The following is a 24,880-nucleotide window of genomic DNA, read 5'->3' as shown; positions in this document are numbered from 1 at the left end:
TGCTTATGTTTTATAACAAAAAACACTTATTTGTCTAACAATTGAGATCAGTTTTAATCATTTGGTACATAAACTTTGGGAAAAAATTAAGATTAAAAAATAGGTTTGACTCCCATTGCACTTACTTCGGGGCAATGGTGGTCAGCCTGTGGGAAATGAAGATCAAGTAAAACTAACACATATCGCAGACGTACCCTTCGGCAGAATCCCATCCAGTGCATTCTGCGTGTGCTCATTAATCCACATGTGGTACAGCGGTACCACATCTCATTGTTTCGTCCAAATTCACAGCATATCAAGCATCTATTTCCTGCGTCTTCTGCATCATCATTTTCGTCATCCTGGCACAAGTCGTTATTGTTAGTGTCTGAGACTGATGTATCGTTTAAATCTTGAAGAACCTGTCTCTTTGCCCTTTGGGGACCATCACCCTTCTGCACCTTAGTCTTTTTCCTGACCCTTACCTTTCCATTTCTTTTTTTTTCTTTTCTCTTGCTCTTTCTGTATTTTTGTTATCTTTTTATTTTCCTTTTCTATCAAATCTTTCTTCAGTGGAGTTGAGGTTAATACAGTAGCATGCTGCTTCTTTCGACGCTGTTTCTCTTTAGCCACAGTTGTTTTCTCTGGTAATTTTATAAAATCGGAAAATTGAACATTTGACGTAGGATCAGACGACTCTTTGTCTTGTGATGTCGGGGAAGAGATAACTACTTGCGCTGATTCACTTACAGCTGATAAATCTAATAGTTTTGATGTGCTCGGAATGACATTTGAATCTTGTTCTATGTCACAAGTAGAAATCGTAATAGACTCATTGCAAACGACTATAGAGTCAGATTGGAGAATCTCAGCAGCCATAAAATCTTCTTCACAAAATACTTGGGGATTTATTGGAAAAATACCTGTTGCCCTAAATCCCGACTCTGCTTTGTTAATAGAGGCAACGGTAATATATGCTTTCCTCACCAATGAAGCTACATCATATGGAGATATGTGTTCGAGGCGATGACTTTTGATGTGCAAATCACATTCCTTTTTGTATGCGGTTTTAAGAGGTCCAAAGAATGACACGTCCAAGGGCTGCATTCTGTGGGATGTGTGTGGTGGCAAGGATAACATATGAATATAGTTGCTTTTGCAAAATTCGTAGATAGGTAGGGAAGAATGACTAGCATGATTGTCTAAAATCAAGAGAACAGGTTCGTCCACAGAAGGTTTAGCATGATTTTTAAAATGTGTGAGCCACTCAAGAAAGAGACTTTCGTTTATCCAACCATTGTCGGAGCATTTATAAAGTGCTCCTGATGGACCATCCTTCTCAAGTAGAGGAGTCATTCTCTTGCGAGGATAAATAAACATAGGTGGGATGAAGCCACCTGCAGCGCTCATTGCAAACATCAAAGTTATATTTTTGCCTCTCTCCCAACTGGTGATGGACCCCACTCTCTTCTGTCCTTTTGTTGCTAGTATTTTCCCTGGAGTCTGTACTGTTGTCATTCCGGTTTCGTCGCAATTATATATATTTTTGGGAAGAAATTTGTGTTTCTCCATAATTTCCTCCAACAGCTTAAAAATAACTGCACCTCCTCTTTATTGAACGCTGTTATTCGATTTATACTGGTTGCCTCTGGTTTCCTCACAGATATATTATTTCTTGCCATAAAGGCTGTCAACCAATCTCGACCAGCCATTTTTGTAACTTTATTAAAGTTATGCTTTAAATTCATACTTTCCGCATAATCAAATGCCACTTTCCTTATTTGAGTTGCGGTACAACCATAAAATATATTAGCCATCTTTTTTATAACATCAGCTAATTTTTCTTCTACTTCAGGCGTAAATACTGTACATCTTCCGAGACGTGGTTCTAGGATAGTCTTCTTTTTGTATCTTTTTTGTAAGCTCGAAAATGGGATACCAGTAGATTTACCAGCTTTTCTTATAGAATAACCCTCTTGTTCAATAAGAAGTATGGCTCTTTGGAGAGCCTCGGATGACCAGTTGGCTTTTTCGGTTGTCCTTACTCGTACTGTCGGCATCTAGAAACAATAATATTAACATTAGTCTTTTGCGGGTAATGGTAATCACCTGCGGACAATGGGGGTCACTTGACTCTTATTAGCCGCTACTATACTGCCAACAAAATAATAACAATATAAAAAAAACCTAAGTTTGAATCGTAATATAAGACGCTTATCACAATTTTAAACATACAGACTACCTTTCTACAATATACAAAATTTGGTAAACTTAAAAAAACGACACTCACCTCTAATAATATTTTTACGTAATATTACATTGACAACGCGCGAAAACAACACACTACTATCTCTCAGCGACGGGCAGCGGTAACTGGCGGGGGGCGTTCGCGACGGGGCCGGCGGGTGTAGAGGGGGGTGTTATAGGCATGTTCCTAGGTTTCGGGTGCGTAGTTTCGCAGGTATGCGTGTGATTCCGATTGCCCGCTGACTCCAATTACCCGCCCTTCCCCTATTTTCTTTTTCTTCGAGTCGATCTTTTATAGGTGTGCTAGTTAAAATGATAGATTTTTTTTCCCTTATGTTACGCTTATATATTTTGGGAGACATAACTGGCAATTCAACAATATCAGATAGAGAGACTTGTTCGGTGCAATCTTGTGAAATCAAGTTTTGAGGATCAGGAACTAAATTTTGAAGAACTGGAGCTTGTTGTTCAATTGTTGCTACTTCGACAATGCTGTCATTGGCGATTTGATTATCTGATACTTGGTTATTGATCGCACTGTTTTGTGTTTGTGTTCTTGTTATCTGAAATGAAGTATTTTGTGAACAGTATGGCTGAATTGTATCAATATCAACAGGCCGGTAGGGATAAATTCCTGCAGATTTAAATCCGCTGGCTGCCTTTTCAAGGTTGCTACATCGATTAAAGGCATTTGTAAATAATTCTACTATGTCATATTGTGTGATAGGTTTACCAAGCCGATCTGAAATATAGTTCTCACATTCTTGATAGTATGCACTCTTCAGAGGTCCAAAAAATGTCAAATCCAGAGGCTGGAGTTTGTGTGAGGTATGTGGTGGCAGGGTTAGCATGATAATTCCGTTGTCTCTGCAGAGATTATATGCACCAAGACTGATGTGACTCTCGTGATTGTCTAAAATCAGCAGTACTTGATTAGTCAATGAAGGTTTTGCGTAAGAAATGAAATGCTGTAGCCAGTCAATGAATAAGCTGTCATTAATCCATCCAGAGTCTGATACAGAAGCCACCATGTTAGGATTACTACCTTTTAATAATAAAGCGTTCATCCGTTTTCGTTTGAAAATAAAAAATGGAGGTATGTATTGACCAGCGGCGCTAATAGCACAAACAACAGTGGTTGTAGATCCTCTTTCGGCACTTGTTGCCTTGCCTACTTGTTTTTCACCTCTTTCTGCCAATATTTTCGAATTCTTTTGCACCGTTGATATGCTTGTCTCGTCAACGTTAAATATCTTATCAGGTTGTATGTGATGTTTATTTTGTATGTCCTTCAAATTATCATAGAATACTTTAACATCAGCCTTATTGAAAGCATTAATACGATTTAAAGATGTTGCTTCAGGTCTTCTCAAAGATATTCTAGGATGCCTTTTCATAAAATTATAATACCAGTCTTTTCCAGCTAGCTTATTAATTTTATCAAAGTTATGAGGCAGTTTATTACGCTCTGCAAATTGGAAAACTATTTTGCGAACCTTCTTGATCGTTAATCCATAAAATAATTTACTACATTTCAAAATATAGTCCTCGAGTTCCAACTCCTGTGCTTCAGTAAATAATGGCTTTCTTCCAGTTTTCGGTACTCGTATTACATCCTTTTTCAAATGGTCAAAAATTGTAGTTTTTGGCACTGAATAAATCTGCGATGCTCTTCCTAGACTTATTTTGTTGGTTTTGATATCTTCGATTGCTTTTTGGAGATCTTCTAAGTTATATTTTGTTGCCGTTTTTCGTACATAATGTCGAGGCATCTAAAACAATTAAAATAAAAATAATGAGACACCGTACAAATTACAGAGGGGTAATGCCGAACGTTCGCCATTGCCCTTCACGGTCTGTTCGCAATTGCCCCACGGTATCAAAAAACACAAATGTAAAAAAAAAACATAGGTTATGCTACTAAACAAATATTGATATCTCTTTCTAACATCGCAGAACTGATGTGTTCGCGATTACCCGGCGTTCGTGTTTCCCCCACTTTCCCCTAATATGTAATAGTAACAAACATATTATTACACTTTACATAGCGTACGTACATATTATCTTTTCATAGAACTAAACAATCGAGGCTCTATTTTCATTACACAATAAATAAAAGTATACAAAAAGTATATGATAAAAATGGTAAAATAAAATTGATATAAACACAATACCATAACGCATAAAGTTTGAAATACAAAATATTATAAGGGCAATTACGAAAGAAATGAGAACGTATAGGTATATTATTAGCTTGGCACTTCACGACATGAAATATAATAATAGGGTCAACAAAGACGACGACGGGATCATATGAGAAAGTCTAATCGCTGGAAATGCACCTGACAGGTCAGCCGCATGTTTTTATGAAGATGATCGTCATTGTTGGGTCATCCGAGGCCGTAAGTATTAAAATCGGTTTGTTTTTATTTCTTGTGTATACTTGTTCTATGACTTTTGTAACTAATGAAAATAATATCTACTATCTACGGCTATTGCCATCGTTGATCAAAGTTGGATTTGTACAATTTAGTTAAGTACTATGGATGAAGAATATGAGCAAGATACAGAAAATACACAAACGCAGACGCAGAATTCTCAAGTAGAATGGAGTCAACAAAACACTCCGGGACATTTTCCAAATATTTGGGGAAGATTGTATTTAACTAAGGCATCTTTAAATGGCAAACAGTGCTGGGAAAATGCTCAAAACGCTGAGTATTTGGGTAGCGGGGCTTCGGGTCGTCGCGGCAGTGCGTCCTGTCTTTGCACAGTGGCTGAACAGGCGCCACGGCGCGGCAACATTTAGATTGACACAGGGGTGCTTCGGTGAGTACTTGTGTCAGATAACAGGGACGGAGGTTAGCTCCGTGTGTCACCATTGTGACAGCTGCCTGCGGGATACGGCCCAACATACGTTGGAGTCTTGCCCAGCCTGGGACGATGAGCGCAGCGCTCTCGTGTCAGTCGTCGGAGGAGATCTCTCGCTGCCGGCTGTGGTCGCTTCCATGATCGGCAGCCAGGAGGCTTGGCGTGCGGTGGCCCACTTCTGCGAGGCGGTCATCTTGCAGAAGGAGAGCGCCGAGAGGGATCGGGAGAGGGCCGATCAAAGTTGGATTTGTACAATTTATTTATGAAAAACACGGGCAAGATACAGAAAATCACACAAACGCAGACATCTCCTACAAAAGAGTGGAGGTCGAGGGAGAGTCCACCACGCTAGCCTAGTGCGGATTGTTAGACTTCACCCACCTTCGAGTTTCCTTCATCTTTTTTCATAAACGTGCATGAAAAAGCTCTTCCAAGAGAAAACTTGTATTACCAAGGCTTGCAGTGGGACGTTGGTTGCCCACTGCAAGAAATTAGGCTATCCGATGACGACGTCCCACCCGAATAGTGGAGATCTATCATCCAGAAAATGATTATCCACATTTGTTTCTTCACGTATGAAGTGAAGTATGGAAGTGGCTAATGGGACGGATATTCCATTGCAGGGTGAAGAACTTCGAGTGGTCTCCTATGGAGACATTTCGAGGTGAAGAGGAGGTATTTCGGCCTGCACGTACCGGGGCTGTCGAGTCGTATGAAACTGCATACGACGCGTTTCGTTCCTTTTGGGACGACCGCATCTTGCAGGTTGTAGCCGACGAGACGAACCGGTATGCCAACGAAGTAAACTCTGCTTCATTTCATGCCACGTGGTACCCAACGAACGTCGACGACGTCCCATCCGAATAGTGGAGATCTATCACGCAGAAAATGACTATCCGCGTTTGCTTCTCCAAGTTACCAAGGTACACTCTAAATAATGATTAGCATCTACTTTAGTTTCTTACCCAAATACTCAGCGTTTTGAGCATTTTCCCAGCAATGTTTGCCATTTAAACATATTATTCCATACAACGATCACATCTATAATACAGCTGGTCCTGAATGTCAGTATCTTCGATAGATGCACAAATCTCGTGGTATGGCGTCAAACAATATGAGCACTGGATCCATTTCGCTCCATTCCTTTTTTTAACGTCAGTTGAGTAGAAGACTTCACATAAGCCACACTCCCAATCATCTTCTATCTTACTTTTTTTCGCTTTTCGAACAGATTTCCCCGATGTTGAGGGCTGTGGCTGACAGTTTTCTAGGATTGTATTATCATTTGGGGGTATTAAGCATTTCGCGCTAGAATCTCTTTTTCTTGACCTCTCGGGACGTTGTAAAGCTTAAGGTATTTTTAAAATGTGATCTACTGTGAGTTCAGGAGTAGAGTTTTCAAATACTGGGTTAGTGAAAGCTGAAGAAGCAGGAGCTGCGTCAAGAGCTGTGTCAGTTAAAGCTGAAGGTCGTAATGCTTCTCTTGAAATAGCTTCTTCGTTTAAAGGGCATATGCCTGTTTTTTTAAAAGCATTTGCAATGTTCTTTTTAGTAAAGGCGCTTATGAATGCTGGATTCACAATAGAATGGAAGTTGCTGCGATTTGGAGCGTCTCTAGGATTATTACTCATGTACTGATTCATGCTATCGCGCCAATAACTCTTAAGTGGCTTGAATAATCCCACGTCAAGTGGCTGCAATAAATGTGTGCAATGAGCTGGGAAGGTAAATAGATAAACTTGGTTTTCTTTCGCAACTTGAAGCACTTCTGCTCCAATATGTGCAGAATGTGAGTCCATCAGCAGGACTACAGAACGTTCTGGAGGTATGGCAGTAATAAAAAAATTTAACCATTCTAAAAATAGTTCATGATTAATCCAGCCTTTGGGAGACAGTTTAACTAATGCGTTGGGAAAAGCATCATTTTTAAGTGAATCGTTCCACCTTACACCTTTAAATATTATCATAGGAGAAATCCATGTTCCATTTGCTCAAATGCATGTTAACATTGTTTGAGTTTGACCTCGTTCAGCGTAGGATCTTTTATAGACATACTTTTTACCAATGCCGGTAACAACTTTGGATGGTTTCACTACGTATGATAATTCAGTTTCATCGCAATTCCAAATTAAATTTGGTTTATTTTTTATATTAAGTTTCCTAAGAACGTCATCTAATTTCGAAAAAAAGTCTTTGATCATCAATTCATTAGCCATGGAAGCTCTGTAGGTTGAAAGATTTTCTGGCACACGAAGGCACAAGTTATACCTACTTTTAAAGCTATTCCACCATCATTTGCTTGCAATGCGATTCATTGATGGCAAAAATTTTTCCCGACCAGCCACTTCAGCGAGATCATAAGCATATTTTCTAATTTGATAAACAGTTAGTCCAAAGCCCAATTCTTGCATTTCTATAATATAATTGTAAAGTTTTAACTCTAAATCACAGGACAGTGCATAAGGCCTCCCCATTTTTCTTACAGAATACTCTTCATTTCCTATGTAACGCTTTAAAGTGCTCCATGGCACATCTGCAATCTTAGCAGCTTTATATATACCTAGTCTTGCCATAAATATTGTAATAAAGAAAAAAGAAAATTGTTAACTGCAAATAACATTTATTACTTTTACAGTGTGTCAGTTTAATACATAAATATAAAACAATTAAAAATATAAAAGCTTATTCGAAGTGGTCTCCATTGGCTGCAATACAGTCCTTTAAACGATGAGGCCAGTTATCAATAGAAGCACGCACTCTTTCCATGGGAAAATTCTTCACTGCCAATCGTATAGATTGTTTTAGGGACTCCAAATTATCATGGCGTTTAGAGCAAGCTGTACTCTCTAAAACTGACCACAAATCATAATCCAGCGGATTAAGATCGGGACTAGACGACGGCCAGTCTTCAGCTCTGATGAAGTCCGAAACGTTCGATTCCAACCAAGACTGCGTGGACCGAGCTTTATGACCCGGCGCCGAGTCTTGCTGGAAGGACCATACTTGGTTATTGAACATGGTGATGTTAAGGGGCTTAACTACCTTCTCAAGAATGGTATCTTGATACACTTGTGCCGATGTTTTGATACCTTTTTCACAAAAATATGGCTCAGTCACTCCTTCATAGCTAACACCCCACCAAACCATCACTGAAGTCGGATAATGTCCACGTTGCACTCTGTCGACTAATTGGGAAGCTTCCTTAGAGCTTTGAGCATAAATACGGTCATTTTGTTTGTTAAAATGTTGCTCAATTGTAAAAATTTTCTCATCCGTAAACAAAATTTTTCTGTGACCTCCCTTTGCGTACCGCTTCAGTAGTTGTTTCGATTTTACCACCCTATTCTTCTTTAAATTATCAGTTAAGAAATGGCCAGTGCGTCTCTTATAGGCTGCAAGTCCTAAGTCATCTTTTAAAATACGCGACATGGTTCTAGGTGCTATCTTCATTTCCCGAGATAAAATCTTTTGCTTTCGGACAGGATTTCTTCGAATTCTTTCCCTTACTGCTTTGACCACCTTTTTCGTACGAACACTACGTGGACGGCCAGATCTTTTCTGTCACAAACAGAGGAGGTCTCATTGTACCTATTAATAGCCCGGTACACAAACATTTTACTAATACCAAGTGTATGGAGAGTTTTAAAAATTGCATTTGGCTCCATACCTACTTTGTGTAATGCTATCACAGCGATTCGGTTCTCTTTATCACCCCACACCATTTTAATATCGCAAAATATTTTACAATGTATTGGCGCCAAAATGAGAAAACACAATGAACAATCGTATAAAAATGACAGATTCGAAATTCAAATGTAATATTTTTTTATAATTAAGTGTAACAGTATTTATGGCCAGACTAAGTAGTCTTTACTAAACTGACAGCTTGTTGAAGTTGCTGCTGATTGTATATTCTGTATTTGCTCTTTTTTTCCATTGCCAATCTAGAAGTGTAAATGAAATAGGTTATTTGGTGATACCAGAAACCTGGGATAGGTAAATTGGCTATAATTTTTTTTATCTAATAATAAAAATAAAATACATTTACGCATTCCTCAAAACAATACCTTTTGAACACTATATTAAACTTCTCTAGTTTATTTCAAATACGAGAGCAAAATTGATATAAAGTTGACCTCACAAAAAGGTATCAAAAATTGGTGGCAAAACACTAAGAAACAACAACCGCAATTTAAGGAATAAAAACTTACCTTGACTGAATGACTTGTTTTATATAATTTTAACGCAATAAACAGCAAATTATCTAATTTATTTTATCCAAATACGTAAGCGTAAACCAGATTCACTAAACAATGGCGACACTGGCGCGCAACTGTCAAAAAAGTTTGTTTACTAAACGCAGGAACGCGCTCCACAAGCGCGTGATATTTGTTTATCCTCTTCACACTCGTAACAACTAGCTAGCGCTCTCTCATGTATGTGCTTGCATAGGGAACTGTGTGATATTATTTTTAAAAAATATCACCAAATTACTTATATCACCAATACATCTCCCTTTACCTTACCAAGTGATATTAATATTAAGTCATTATAATTCAATTGCGGAAAGTCTACAAAATTGTTAATTTCTACAGAAATGCTGTGTAATTGGGCCCCCCTCTTGTTAATATTATTGCGCTCTTCAAGATCAGCCAAAGTGTTACTAGAAAACATATTCTTCTGTATAACGGACATTATTTCTCTATCATTTCCGCTATCTACTAAAACAGGGTGACAGCTGTTTATTAAAGCTGCTGCAACCTTAAAGTCACTCATTAAACAACTTAAAATATCGCTTGAAACGCCCATTCACAACTTCTACGTCAACTCAGTTACCTTGTGTATAAGTTAACCGCCAGCTATCATTTAATAATTTATAATACTCTAAAAAATCTGCTCCAATATTTGATTGTTAATTTTGTATCAATGAATATCTGGGGCTCTCCAGTAACTGAAAGTTTGCTTCCGAGTCAATGAAACAACGTTCGGTAATAGAACGGCGGTTGGACGGGTGAATAGCGCGAAATTCCGCCGTAATCTATGCTTTATTTAGTTGATCCCTTGCGTTAATGCCCTGTTTCCAATCAAATGACAAGTCATTTATATCACATTTGTCGTAGAAACAAAGGTGTCTTCTTTCCCCACTGCTTACTCTTGAACTTGATTTCAATGATGAATGTTGACGATTATAACTTTGAGTTCTACGTCAATAGTGTTTGCAATCTCATTGACTTGAACTTAGTTTCAAATGCATTTTTGTTAACTGTGCTAATATGCATATCATTGTGTCGTTGTCTGTTTTGTTTTCGTTTTCAGCAATTTACTTTTGCTGCAGCCGGAGGTCTGAAAACGAAACAAATTTACTTAAAACAAAATTTAAATAAAAGGAAAAGTTACAGTTAATTACTTATTATTCATTACGATAATGCGTGCATCTGAAGATTGATGGCTAGTATATACAATAGAATAAATCTTCGTGTCAGCACTTTCCGTGTTTTTGGTATTGGCACGAAGACTCTCAGAGGTGGTGATGAGTCAGCGACCTTAAATTAGATGTATACCAATATACATAATATAACCAATTCCGCAATACTTAATCTGTTACCTTTCTCCTTGCTTCTCTATGGACAGTCTGGTCTCTTATGTCCAGGTGCTTTGCACTCGTAACAAACTATGTTCTTATTTGACTTGGGTTTCGGACCGGGGACGAGGACCTTTTTAAAACACTTTTTAAAAAAATGCTTTTATTTAATTACATGAATATAGAGCGGTCCGAAGGCAATCGTCACGTGGAATAATCGGGTACAGACTGATGGGCCCGAGGTCCCAGCAAATATATATACCTTTTATAAATGCTGACGGTGACAGCATTAGTGCTGTTACAGCCAGAACCCTTACAAAACAGGGTTATAACAGCACGTAAAACAGAGTCTGATGACGTAGCCATATCTTTAGATATTTCGTCCAGCAGTTTTGACTTCACTAATTCTGTGGTCAAGTCTACATTACAATTTTCGAGAACCATAATGAGAGCATCATATCTTGGAGTGAGACATCCCAAAAGCATTGCAGCAATAGGCTTAATCTCTATGACTACATCAATATCCGCGAGATCCTGTGCGGTTGACAAATTTACGATAATGTACAGTTCAATATTTTTGAAATCAGGCCCAAATCGTACAATTTACGCTTTAAAGCTATTTTCGTTCCATTCCCTTATCCTTAAAAGCCTTGTCGGAGTTATAGACGATTTGGTCTTTGGAGCTGTGGTTGCCCATTGTTCTTCCTGAGAATCTAGCAATGAATGATGGTATTTTAAAAATACAGTGAGTAAATATATGACCAGATTACTTGAGTCAGCGAATGCAGAACCGTACTACCGGCCTGACTGTCCGTCCTGACTTCGTGGTATACGTGCCTGGATTATTGTGGTTCTTTTCCGAAGTTTGCACGTTCATTGTTGATGACAAATGCTGGTTTTAATCTGTTAAATCTAATTATTGTTCCTTTTTCCAAAGGTAAATATGCTTTATCATACTTTGAGATAATATGATCATCTTTACTATCAAGCCAACGGAAGGAAAGTGACGCTTTAACAATCATCCCGCCGAACTGTTAATTCACACGTACCAAAGAGGTGACATTCTCAATCGCTAAATTAAAAAAAAAAAACATGACTTTTGGCCTGATTTATTTCATGTACTTACAAATCGCGCTTATGTACCAATCCAGTAAGTGACATACGTAACCAAACCAAGCATCTACGTGAAATGCGCGACGTTGTCCCTACATTATGATTTCAAAGGCATTTATTGTTGCTTTTTCAAATTCTTCCGAAGTCAGATTTATATTCCTGCGTTTTGCCAACCTCCATGGTAATTCTTTTGCATTTGGGTCACAACGATATGAGGAAGAGCATACTTATGACCTTTGCCTCATAAGTACATCAGCTTCGTAGATTGACTCTCGATTTTTTTTTCACTGAACATAAAAGCTCTGCCTTTGTGTGGTAATTTTCGAATGGAATATCATTCAAAGTAAGCCAGCCTATTATTTCAAACTTGCAATTTTGTGTGGTTGGTACTTTATTTACGATGACAGAATGGTATAATGCATTATCCGTAACTATGACACTTGGCTCATTTAAATTGGGCAGAAGCTTTTCTTGTAACCATTCAATAAAGTTTAAAATATTCGTATCATGATAATACGTAATAAAACGTTTAGAACTGAGCCTTTTTCTGATCCAGGCCATAAGATCCGGACAATAGTATAAAGCTTACCTATTACAATATTTTTACTAACACCACTTGTCAATAGACCTTGCTTTATTCAAATCTGTAGGAGATTTGCGAAATAAAACGCTGATATTAGATACTAATTTTTGTATATTATTTTGAAGGAGTAGTTTACAATTAACAGCTAAAAAAGGGTTTTCATGTAACAGCCGACAGCGACGCCGCCATGCGGCCAGAATTAAAATTATGCAAATTGCGTTCCATTTCTTACAAAATCCATTGACCAATAGTATACGGCGAAGAATCTCAAGACATTCACTAAAGTCACTGCTGTCTTTTAAAGCCGGTAACAAAGTTCTTAGTGTGGGAACTTGTTTTTCCATTATATAGAATTCATTAATTTTATTTCTAAAGGCGTCTATGTGAAAACTAGTTTGGTATTGGCTGTAGGCTCCTTTTCCCGAACTTAGCCAGTAAAATAGTCAAGCCATTGTTAATTTTACACTTTTCGTTGATGTGGTCTCGTTTTGGCCCGGAGTTCTCCAATCACCACCTTCATTCATCGCACCTTACTTTTTAATTCTTTACAATGTTATAATACTTTTTTTCTATAAAAATCCATGAATCAGTGTTCGTTTGTTCGGATTGCTTTTCTGTGGTTACCTAAATACGCTATTTGATACATATTACCGTTGTTGGTGACCGATGTTGAGGGCTTCGATAACGAAATATAACACCAGTCGTTACATAAAGATGTTGACTATATGTTCTTAAAGATGTGTACACGTATAGAAAGTAACTTCATATGCGGATGCCATTACATCTTATTTTTTTTTGAAACTGACATACGTTTGTTAGCCTGGCAGGGCTGGCTTACACAAACACACCGGTCTTGCGGGTGAGTGCTTAAGACACTGCGAGCCCTTAAGTGACCATGCTGAGGGCGACCCTCTAAAGGGTCACGGCTTCGGCTCAGGACGGCTCCTGAGAGGAGATGTTTTGGGGACATCAGCGATTATGGAAACGCGAAAGGTGCGCAAGCGACCTAACTGTCTAACATGTTTACATCGGCGCCCGGGCCGGAATTATCAGAAGGGTCGGGAGAACGGGGGACGCGGCGAGGACGGAGCTGCGGTCGTGTAGAGTGTTTGAGCAGCTCGTGCTTGCGACGGATTGCCAGAGTTATATCGTCCTCTGGGTCTGATAGAACTGAACGCGGTCTTCTCCATTTCGCGCGGTCGAATGGAGTGTATTTCGAATTTAGTCGGATTAACGGATTCGGGTGATTGACCGCCTTATCGAAATAGCGTCTGCTGGTCATGTGCATAAAGTGCCTGATGGCATATCGGTGTCCACGTGGAGGTTGCGATTGCGAACGTACCGCGGGGCATCGAGTGCACGTCTGAGGAATTTGTTTTGTAACACCTGCAGACGCTGAAGTCGAGCAGGCGGTATATGCGCGAACACGGGGGACGCGTACGTCATGATCGGTCTAACGCACGTAGTAAAGATCCTAATCTTGTTGCGGATAGACATCTTACTTTTTCTGTTTAAGAGCCAGTGGAGCTGGCCCATCGCGAATGCGGCTCGCGCGCGTACCGCATTTACGTGTGGGACGAAGGTCAACCTCTGATCAAGGTACACACCTAGATATTTGACCTTATGGGTCCAAGGGATGATCTGGCCAGACAATCTAACTGAAGCGTTAGGCGCTTCTCTCTGAAACTTCCTATAGAATAGGATAGCTTGGCTTTTGGAGGGGTTGACAGTGATGCGCCATTTGCGAAACCACTCGCCGAGCTGGTCGGCGGCGGCCTGCAAAATGCACACCACATGTTCTGGCTCTCTACGTGAAGCGTAGATCGCCGTATCGTCCGCGAATAGCGCCAGATGGGCGTCTTTGAATTTAGGAATATCGCTAGTATATAGCGAGAAGAGAAAGGGTGATAGCGCGGAGCCTTGCGGGACTCCGGCCGAGATGGTATGTCTAGAGGAGAGGGTGCCCTCGACGCGATATTTGAAACCGCGATTCGACAAAAATTCTCGTATGATGTGCACGAGATGTGTGGGCACGTTGAGAGTGTACAGCTTGTACAGCAAGCCGTTGTGCCACACTTTGTCGAATGCTTTCTCAACATCGAAGAAGAGAGCACCGGTATAAAATCCTAACTTGAATTTAGAGTAGACATGCTCCGTGATGCGGAGTATCTGATGCACGCAACTGTGCCTATTACGGAAACCAAACTGCTCCGGAGGGAGCAGATTGTGAGAATTGGCTACTATTTTGAGACGGTCGAGGACGATCCGCTCATAGAGTTTCCCTATCGTACTAAGGAGGCTAATGGGCCTATAAGAGGCCGGATCTGACGCGGGTTTACCCGGCTTGTGAATCCCTATCACGACTGCTTCTTTCCAGGCCTCAGGAAAGTAGCAGTTCTGGAATGCTGCATTGAGGATGTCAGCAAGAATCTTGACCAGATGCCCCGGTAGCATTTTCAGTAACCTAGTGGGGATACCGTCAGCCCCGGGGGCTTTTCGCCTATTAAGTGCCTTGATCAGAGTGACGACTTCTTCGATCGTCACCGGGGCGAGGGGGTCGGGGGGCGCGTCGACGTCCGGGTCGATTGTTTGAAACGGTCGCGGAATAGGCGGCGAAGGGATCGCGTTCCTACTTTCGACGTATGTGTCTACCGCAACAAGATGATCGCGGTCTACGGGGATGGATTCGAGCGAGCATTGAGACTGCAGGGTGGAGGCTAATAGTTCCGCTTTCTCGTCGTCGTCAAACGCGGGGCGTTGATTCGGACGATTGAGCGGAGGAAAAGAGGCCACATCCTTTCTCTTGAAAGAGCGGACCAGCTTCCAAAAGGCCGTGTGGGTCGGTTGGATTTCCGACAAGTGCTGCTCCCACCTCGAATCGACGGCGTCCTTTACGCGACGTCTGGCCTCACGTTGGAGGTAACGCGCGAGACGTCGTCGATCCGGGGAGGGTCAGACACGCAGGCTTTTAGTGCTGCGTTTCGCCTCCTCAGCACCCATCTCACGTCATCGGGAAGATGCCCTTGACCGTTGCCGGTCTCGGGCACCCTCTCGGAGCTTTTGGCTCAAGACGTGGTGGAGATGGTTGGTGAAGGAGCGAATCGCGCCGGTCGTTTCCTCGCGAGTCACGATGTTGGGCGGAATAGAGGAGAGATCATTAGATGAAGTGTCGGCGAGTTTGGTGCTCAAGAGCCGCCAATTCGTCGACACTTTCACCCGGTCGTTGGGACCTGTGTCTGAGGGACCGTTATGAGGGGCAAAATCTAAGATCACAGGTCTGTGGTCTGAATCTAACTCGTGTACCACTCGCAGGGAACGCACGTTGAGACATACGTTCCTTACGAGTGCTATATCTAAGATATCTGGTCTGTAGCTATTGTTTATGCAACTATAGTGCGTAGGTTCAGAAGGAACCAGAATGCTCATATCAATTTCGTCAAGACAGCTCTCGAGTACCGCACCCCTACCGTTGGTAGAGTTGCAGTTCCAGAGAGTGTTCTTGGCGTTAAGGTCGCCCGCCAGAAGGACGGACTCCCCCATACTAAGTAGGGTTACAAGTTCGTTGGAGTGAAGCTCCTTACTGGGTGAGAGATAGGCCGAGATCAGAGTGATCGGCGGGTGTCCTGTCATAGAAAGCCTGCACACTGAAGCCTCAATGTTGCTCACGCTTTCGGGGGGGTCGAGAGGTATGCAATGCAGGGACCTTTTAAAGTATATGAGAGTGCCACCTTTAGGGCCATTGATGCGATCGTTTCGCACGAGATTGAAATTGGGAAGTTTGGGACTGCGTTGGGAGGGTTTAAGGAACGTTTCCTGGAGGAGGAAGACGTCCAATTTATGATCGCGAGCAAAGTCTGAGAGTTCGGCTCGTTGGCCGCGTAAACCATTAAGGTTGAAAAAGCCCACTCTGAGGGAGCGAGGCTTGAGTCGCGATGGGTTATTTCCGTTTGGAGAAGCCATTACGGAGAGAAAATGGATTCAATCGTGAGCTGGTAGATGCGCTGTTGCGCGTTATATATTTGGGCGAAAAGGACGGAGTCAGATTGACCCAGTGCCTTCATTTTTGACGCGCAGTCGTGGATCAGCGCGTGGAGTTCTATTATCTCTGGGGAAACCAGAGAGAAAGAGAGGTGAGACGAAGAAGCCGCGCCGCTAGACGCCGGAGTCGCCGCCACCTGGGGTATGGATGGTGCGGGAGCCTTCGACTTGGCTACCTTGGAGGAGGTAGCCTTGGAGGTCGAGGGCGTTGGGACGGGAGCGGGAACAGTGACCGCTGCTGCTGCTGGTGTGGCCGGGGTGGCGGGAGATCCTCCGGGAGAACCACCGCCCTGGGCCTGGGGACGCGAGTCGGCACGTACCGCGGTGGGAAACCACGGATTACGTGTCGGGGCTGGGGCCAAAATGAATTTTTCGGCCTGAGGGGCCTTTGCCTTAGGGGCCTGATTGGCTCTAGGAGCCCTATAGTTGGATTTGTACTTGGGTGCCCGTGGGCACCCCCGGTAATTGGCCGGATAGCCAGATTGCCGGCAGTTAGTGCACGAAGGCGGCTCCGTGCACTGAGACCTATCTTTAGGGCGCGGGCACTCTGACGTGCCGTGTTCGCCGAGGCACTTGACGCACCTGGCGGGGAGGCGACAGCCACGCGAATTGTGACCATACTTTTGGCAGTTGTGACACTGCGCAACCTCGCTAGTCTTATGTGGGGTCTCGACGGTGAAGCCGCCGAGGCCCGAGATATCGCTTAGCTCGTAAAGAGCTTTTACGTCTGCGGGGGTAGCTAAGATGGCGAGGACCATCTCGTACTGTATGCCACGTCGTGACAAACGCGATTTGCGGTGCATCCGGTGCACCTCTAGGGCTGCGATGCCCTTGGCCTGGAGGCCTTGTTGGACCTCGGCGACCGACATTTTGAGAGGTATGCCACGGATGACATACCTATAGCGGCGCTCGTCCGGGAGCGCAAAGGTATAATAATGATAGCGCTTGCTATCGAGAAATTTGGTCAACTCGCGGTGGTCGCTAATTGACCCGGGCTGGAGGGACAGCAGTTTTGGCCACTGTTCCAGGCGTTGGGCGGGATTTTGATGCCCCACTGGTGAGAGCATCAAAAAGGATTGAAGGGAGAGCCCCTTCGGGAAGCTGGAGATTAACCTTCGGTGGCTTTTTAGGCCCCTTAGGTTGGGTCGGTGGCGACGAATCCGTCGAGCTAGCGGGCGCGGGCTGGGAGGCCGCGGGTTTTTGTTTTGGCGCAGAAGGCGCGGACGGCGCAGAAGGCGCTTGGGACGCAGGAGCGTCTGAGCCACGCTGCTTCTTCCTGCGCCCGTTCTTCACGGTCGTGAAGCCGTCGTCGTCGAGGTCCGACGACGCGGCCCCAAACCGCGATTCGCTGGGGGCAGGGAAACAGGTCGCTTGGACGCGCAAGCGACGGGGACAACGGAAAGCTGGGGTGCGCCTGGATCGGAATCCATGGCGAGGTCGGGATCGACGGCGTCGGCCGGGCTCCCGGGCGGACTAGATCCGTCCGAGGACCCGGACGACTCCGAAGAGTCCGAGGAAGCGGGTGACTCAGGTGAATCAATAGAGGACGCGGGTGAAGCGGGCGACTCCGGCGAGTCAGGCACCGCACGGGGCTCGTTGGCGACCAATATCGAGCGCACGTATGAGCTGAATATTGGGTCGTCCCTAATGTAGGAGGCGAGGGCTGTCAGCATGGCGTGTTTTGCCTTGTTGACATCCGCCGCTGGCTCGTCAGTGTCCATAGGCCTAGATTCTGCCATTGCGGGCGAATCCGGGCCTAGGGGCACTTAAAATAAAATGATTGAATGGGCCGCGAGTGGGTTCGGGACCCGGGTGCGTTCCGCCTGGGAAAGAACCCACAAGAAACCAGGCGGCTATCGCACTGTGAACGAACGCGTGACTCTAAAAAGTACGTACAAACGTCCCCGGGTGGGTGTGCCCGGGGTTGTGTGCGTGAGTGACCCTCCCGCCGGGTGTAGGCGAGGGGGGATGTACTTAAAATTAGGTGTGCCCTAAGCTTGTATCCCTTTGCCAATCTTAATGTGCGAAAGGGTTCCTAACAATCCGTGCGACGTAAACGATATTGGACCTTTTTAGGGCTCCGCACGCTCAACCGTCACACGGGATGGAGTGAAAAGGAAAGGTAGGGTTGGGAAGGAGAGATATGCGGGGGGAAACTGTGGTGTGTCTCCACAGCTTCCTTGTCCGCACCCGTCCGGCTTCGCTTTAGCCCTGAGGGGGCGCAGCGCGGGCCGGGTCACCGCTAGCTCGGCTTGTTCTCACCGTTAGGTTTACCACCGAGCTAACCCTGAAGGGGCAAAAATTGTCGAGAAACAGAAAAAAGGGTTAGACCCTGTCCTGAGAAGGACGCGGCCGGACCCAAACAAAGGACGCAGGTAACAACAGGGACAATGCCCTATTGTTTCCTTTGTCCGTGGCGTGCAGCGAGGTCGCTGCGGTCGTTCCGAGCAGGTACTCGGAAACGGGACAATGGCTTTACCGAGCAGGTACTCGGTAAAAGCCAAAGGGACCGCTCGAGTCGGGTGCTCAGAACGGTATATGATGATGATGATGATGGCACCGTTACACATTTTGGCAGCCTTTTTATAGTAACAATGCTTACGAACTAGAGCCGGGTGCCAGTTTTACAATTAAGGCAGTCGGCCAATTAAACACGGGCGTTTCACAAACATCATCAAATTTTGTTCGACAGATGGTCGAGTTTACAAAACACAAATTAGGGGTCATAAATCTTTCGTGTGAAGATTTTACAAACAATAGGAGCCGATTTTTACGACGGCTCAACGCAAATATTTTACATAAACGACCGTTGTCCTCGATATTCGTAAACAACTTTTTAGACAATAGAATATTGAATCATAAAACCTTAAAAATAAAATCTGTGGCACAGATGTGCATAAACAAATAACATAGGAAAATGTCCAGAGAGAGCTGTTGTCTAATTCATTTTAAGCCAGATCGCCGAGGCGGACACTTGCGTTCGCTCGTCGTCCGTAACAACCGTCACTTTTGTTGTTGGCTGACATGACTGTTTGATGTTCTTTGTCTTTGTTGTAGTTTCTGGCGCCAAATTTTAAGCTTTTTCGACCTGTCTAATGGCATTGTTACCCTAAAACATAAATAGTAATATTATAAGCCTCTTGTACATGTTTTTTCGTAATTAGTATTTAGTCTAACACAGACCTAATATGAAATTGTTTTTCAAAATTTATTTGTGTCCCAGTTCTTTTTACATCATGAAATGCAGTAATTATTTTATTACGGAAATTCTCATAACTGCGTTTCAACGTAAAAACGCCTCTTAAAATCTCCCCACAAGTAATAATTTTACGGAGTAGAGTCCGGTGACCTTGTAGGCGGTATCGGGCCCTCGCGTTCTATTCACCTTTCACCATATTCACTATTTAAATAAGCACATGCCGTACTTGAGTAGTGAGAAGAAGCACCGTCGTGTTGAAAATAAAAGTTATTTAATAGCGCTAGGGGTACGTCGTCCAATAAATCTTGTAACACATTACGAAGTATATCCAAATAATTACCGCCCGTCACTAGTCCCTCAATAAAGTACGGACCCACGATTACATTACCAACGATCCCGGTTCAAACGCTTCCAGGGGTCCATCACGTCGAGTAAGCCAGTCCCGACAAGCTGGTCTAATTTGGCATCCTGGGTAATACTCCATGCCGATGAAACCCAACCCATTATCAAGAAATCTTCTTTAAATGTATGGCAATTCTGTTATCAAAAGCATTTCCAAATAATTGGCAATTCCCGTTTAATCCTTTCATTCACAACATCTACAACTCATCGGCACATATTGACACGTCTCGACTCTCGACTTATTAGCTTGAATTGTGGTAAGTTGATTTTCACCATCTAACAAAGATTCAGAAATGTAAGCTTTGAAACTCAGATCCTCCAGACAGTTTATTACATCTCGAAACCACCCGTCTAAAATAAATACGTCACTATGACCAAAGAATGCGTGCAGCTTTCCTTCCTTATTATCTAAATGATGTCTTAGTAACTAAAGCATCATTTGTGGTCGGCATGTTGTGGTGGCCTTAAAAAGACCTCATGTCAGGAGAATACACTGATGTCAGGAGACCGGCTTGGTCATTATTCCCGTGAAACGATTGAGGAGAATTTTGAACTACAAAAGTATAGTTTTCGGCAAAATCGCATTGAATAACAATTACCCCTTTTATAATGGACTCCATTAATGTATTAATATCTAAAAAAAATGTGTTGTAACAAATCTTCGTGCAATATTAATTTTTCTTTCTAGAGTACTTCGAAGCATTACAAAAAAATAATAAATTATTTCATTGCACTCTCTAGTTCTCTCATTTTTCAGTTATTGTGATATGTTTAGTATTCATGCTAGTAATTCTTCAAATTGATCTGCATTCATGCTTGTAGTGACATTGACATGACACAAATGGGGTGACATATTGGCTACATTTTCAAAGTCAAAGTAATAGCCGTGTGCTCGTCCTAAGATTTCTACATAACATTGCATCAAATTGTGCACCAGTAAAATTTCATAGATTTGAAGTTAGAACATTCCAAGATCCATTATCTAAATGAGACTCATATTCTAGCACTTACTGGCACATAGAACTTATGGTATATTAGAATCAATTCTCGGATTGATTTAGGCACCAATAGACGTTCTGTTTCTTGGCATCCCAAAAAACAAACAAGAAGTTGAGGTAGCTGCAGCGCTTATATATTGTTGAAGTTATCTTTGCTGCACCTGGTCTGAAGTAGTCGGTTGGGATGGCAACGGTGGTGGCACTGAGATTTCAAATCCAATTTTACTTGTAAACTGAATGACTTCTTGCAGTGCTGGTCGGTTCGACTTGTTGTCTGTGAACCTCTCTATTAGCTGATCTCCAACAGGCATTACAAACTGAACTTCACTCTCCTATATATAATGTGCACATTCACACGAAGTTAATTAATAAACAAGCATCACAGACTGATAACTTTGAATAAATTATGCGAGCGACGTCATCGTGTCCATTTCTTTTGCGGAGGGCGAACAAAAGTTTCTATCACCCTGCACCCCGTACGGCGCGCGGGCGCAGGCGAAACCATTTCCCAGCGCATCGCTCTCGCTCTCGCTCGCTAGAAAGGTATGTGCGGGAAAGGGATGAGGAAAGGAAGTGCTCGTGTCATGTCACTAAATTATTATAAAAAGATACTATTTTGATTGATGCAGCCGGAAATAGGAAATTAAATTTATAAATAATGATTTAAAATATGGCGGAACCACTATCGTAACTACATTCGTACCTGCTGTCAGATTCTGTATCAGACTCATCATTTAAGTCTATGATGAACCTGTCCATTTCAGCGTCAGTACATTCATCTCTTTAATTAAGCTTGTTTTTAATGTGGCGCATATGTTCCCATTCTGTTTGCCAGTCTTCTACGTTGATTGAAAAGCTTCTTCAATTAAATTCACAATGTTATTTGCCTCTTGTCCGATATTTTTGCTAGTTACTCGCCTTTTGACGAAACTCCGCACAATTTTTATTGCGTTTATCTTGCAGTGGTATGGCGGTAATCTAGCCACTTTGTGGCCATGAGCTTCAAGTATGTGATCGACTAATAGGGGCTACTAAAGGAATTAGTTTTTCTTGAAACCATTTCATGAAATTTCTTTTGTCATGTAATCATGGTAATCACCCGATTTCGACTGGGATTTCAATATGAATAATGCATTCGATATAAACCCCACTTTACCATCCGCATGAACAATAATCCATGGCACACCAACAGAATCATTTTTAGGACATCTTCATTTTATATTTGCCCGCATTTATTCACAGCGTAGGACGCGTGAGTATGAGTCTCGTCAACGAACAAGAGTCAGTCTGCCTTCATTTCGATTCTGTTTCAAAATGGTTAGGTATCTGCATCTCCAAGCTAGAATATCATGCCTTTCCATAAGTATATTTCTTCTTGACCAACATTTTTGAAATCGAAATCCAATTTATCGGATTATATGCCACAACGTAATACGACCTTCACGAAAATTAATATCATTTTTAACTTTATTAAGAGTTTATATAAAATCGGGAGTTTCTTTCGGACAGTACACATTTCGTGTATTTTATTTCGTACTTAACGCAGATCAAAATCATCAAAAAAACAATGGCGAACTGCCATAATAATTTTTGTTAGTATATTTCTAATGCGTCTATAGACTAAAAATATTTTTAGTTATAGAAAGTGAATCCCTGAAAAATGTTGTCTTAAGGTTTACTATTGTAGGAATACCTGTATATAAAGACATTTCATCAAAATTGAACAATTTTCAGATTTTATCGTGGTTTTAATAATTGAAATTTCTTATAATAACATTATTAACAAAACGACAATAATACGTTTGCCCGCTGAATTATTTTGAACTATACCGGACGAGCCCCCAAAATTGTGGGATACGTTACAAAATAAAACTTTACTTTTCAAGTTAATTACATTTTAATATTTTTTCTCTCTGACGTCTTCTATCTGTCGTTTCCAAAACTCGTCTGTCATTCACGCTTCTCTCGTTTCATCTCGCTCACACACTTTACATTCCATTCCAAGCATCACACTAACGTTCCATTCCCACATATATGTCAAAGGGAAAATAAAGATTTGTATCGTGTTTCATAACAATTAATGAAATTGTAACTGAAATTTATATAAAATGTTATGTGTATTGTTCGTATTACGAATGTGAAAGCTTTGGTTCAGTAAAACAACTGTGACGTTACATTTTATTTATGATTTTTATATATTTTAGATTATTCTTCGAACAATGAATCAGACAAACGCACGAACTCTTGCAATTTTTGCCACTGAAGGGAATCGGAGTCGGAACTTGATACGAACGAGCGCCTTCTTCCACATGTCCAATGGTTCGGTGTCGTGGGCGTCGCTCGTCTTGTACACCTTGCAGTCGATGTAGTACACACCGCTGGTGCTCATTGTTCGTCGCTCGCTGCCGTAGCCCACACGGTTCACAAAATATGATGATAACCGACTAAAAACACTCTCAGTTTCCTCTGTGTCAATTGCGTATTTGCAACTTATGCCAAATATATCTTTTTTTTATCTTATTTTTTTCTGAAACAATATTTCCCATAAGTTTATGGCGAGATGAAATGAGACAGGAGATGATTTTTGGTCTGATTTATTTCATGCATAATGTGCTTACATACTAATCTGGTACGTGGCGTACGTGACTTATCACTTAACTAAGTCTACGTGATATGTGCGACGTGGTGGCTACATATACTCCCCCCTTTAAAAAAAATTAAAAAATATAACAATTCCCTCCGTAAAATATTTTTATTTTAGTAGGTAACATAATATGTACTCAGTAACCTTAACCTTGCCGATAATAATATGTTGACGTTGATGTGTCGATGCCTGAAATGAAATGATTTATTTGAATCTGTAAAATGTTATACATTATTTAGATTCCGTCAATATTAACTCTACCACCAGTTCGGAAAGCAGTTCTCACTAGAGAAGAACGGGCAAGAAACTCTGGTGTTGCTCTTTTCAATCAGTTTAGTGTAAAGACTACAGTACATGATGAAGTGAGAAGATAAAAAAAAAATACAATTGGTTTTTTATTGTTGTTTAGAGCACTTCATTTATAGGCTTGTGTAATAAGGAATAAATTAATTTAAATTTTCATATGTCTGCACAACCCTCTCAGGAATCATGAAATTTGTCTATTATTATCCTTATCATTATTTCCTCCTAGCACCTCTAGCAATTATAAATTGTAAGCGAAATGGGCAGAACAGTCCACACAAGTAGCACCCGTTCACGAGTATGACGCATGTGCCAGCCATCGGCCTCCTCAACCATATTGTAGGGAAGTGGCCGACCCGTCACACGACGCCGCCGCAGGTACAGATAGTTAGAGAGTGTTTCATATCCAAGCCGCTTACAGTCATATTACAAATAAAGAGAAAGAAAAAATATATATATCTCGATCAAGTGACATGATTCCAAAGAAAATCACACAAAAATGCTTAGTCCCAGGCATTTATATCCTCTAGGTATTCTGAGATCTTGTAATAAGCTTTATTACACAACTTGCGCTTAATAGTGGCTTGGAATTTCGCAATATTTAAGGATTTGATCTCAGTAGGAACTTTGTTTTAAAAATGTATACAGTAACCCTTAAAAGACTTGCTGATCTTTTGGAGCCTTGGTTTTGTGATTTAGTAAATTATTTTTGTTTCTAGTATTTTAACTATGGATATCGCCAACTTTTGGAAAATTTTCTATATTTTTATGGACATACACTAAGTTAGCGAAAATGAATTGTGATGCTACTGGGTAAAGCTCATATTTTAGCGCACTTTGTAAAATGTTTCTGTCCGAAGAGTTAGACTCCAAAAAAAAAATTTTAAAAAAATAAATAAACCTACTTTTTATAAAAATTAAA

At 41.7% G+C, this 24,880-nt stretch overlaps 1 pseudogene; it reads right to left on the bottom strand.

Annotated features, from left to right (window-relative positions):
• Positions 1-141: 141 nt before the first annotated feature.
• On the bottom strand, positions 142-23,400 carry LOC119188604 (annotated as a pseudogene).
• Between the last annotated feature and the right edge of the window lie 1,480 nt (positions 23,401-24,880).

The sequence above is a fragment of the Manduca sexta genome, chromosome 7 (assembly GCF_014839805.1).
Source record: "Manduca sexta isolate Smith_Timp_Sample1 chromosome 7, JHU_Msex_v1.0, whole genome shotgun sequence".
Classification (NCBI taxonomy): domain Eukaryota; kingdom Metazoa; phylum Arthropoda; class Insecta; order Lepidoptera; family Sphingidae; genus Manduca; species Manduca sexta.
The sequence above is the reverse complement of the archived record's forward strand: the minus strand, read 5'-3'. Positions and strand labels throughout refer to the sequence as shown.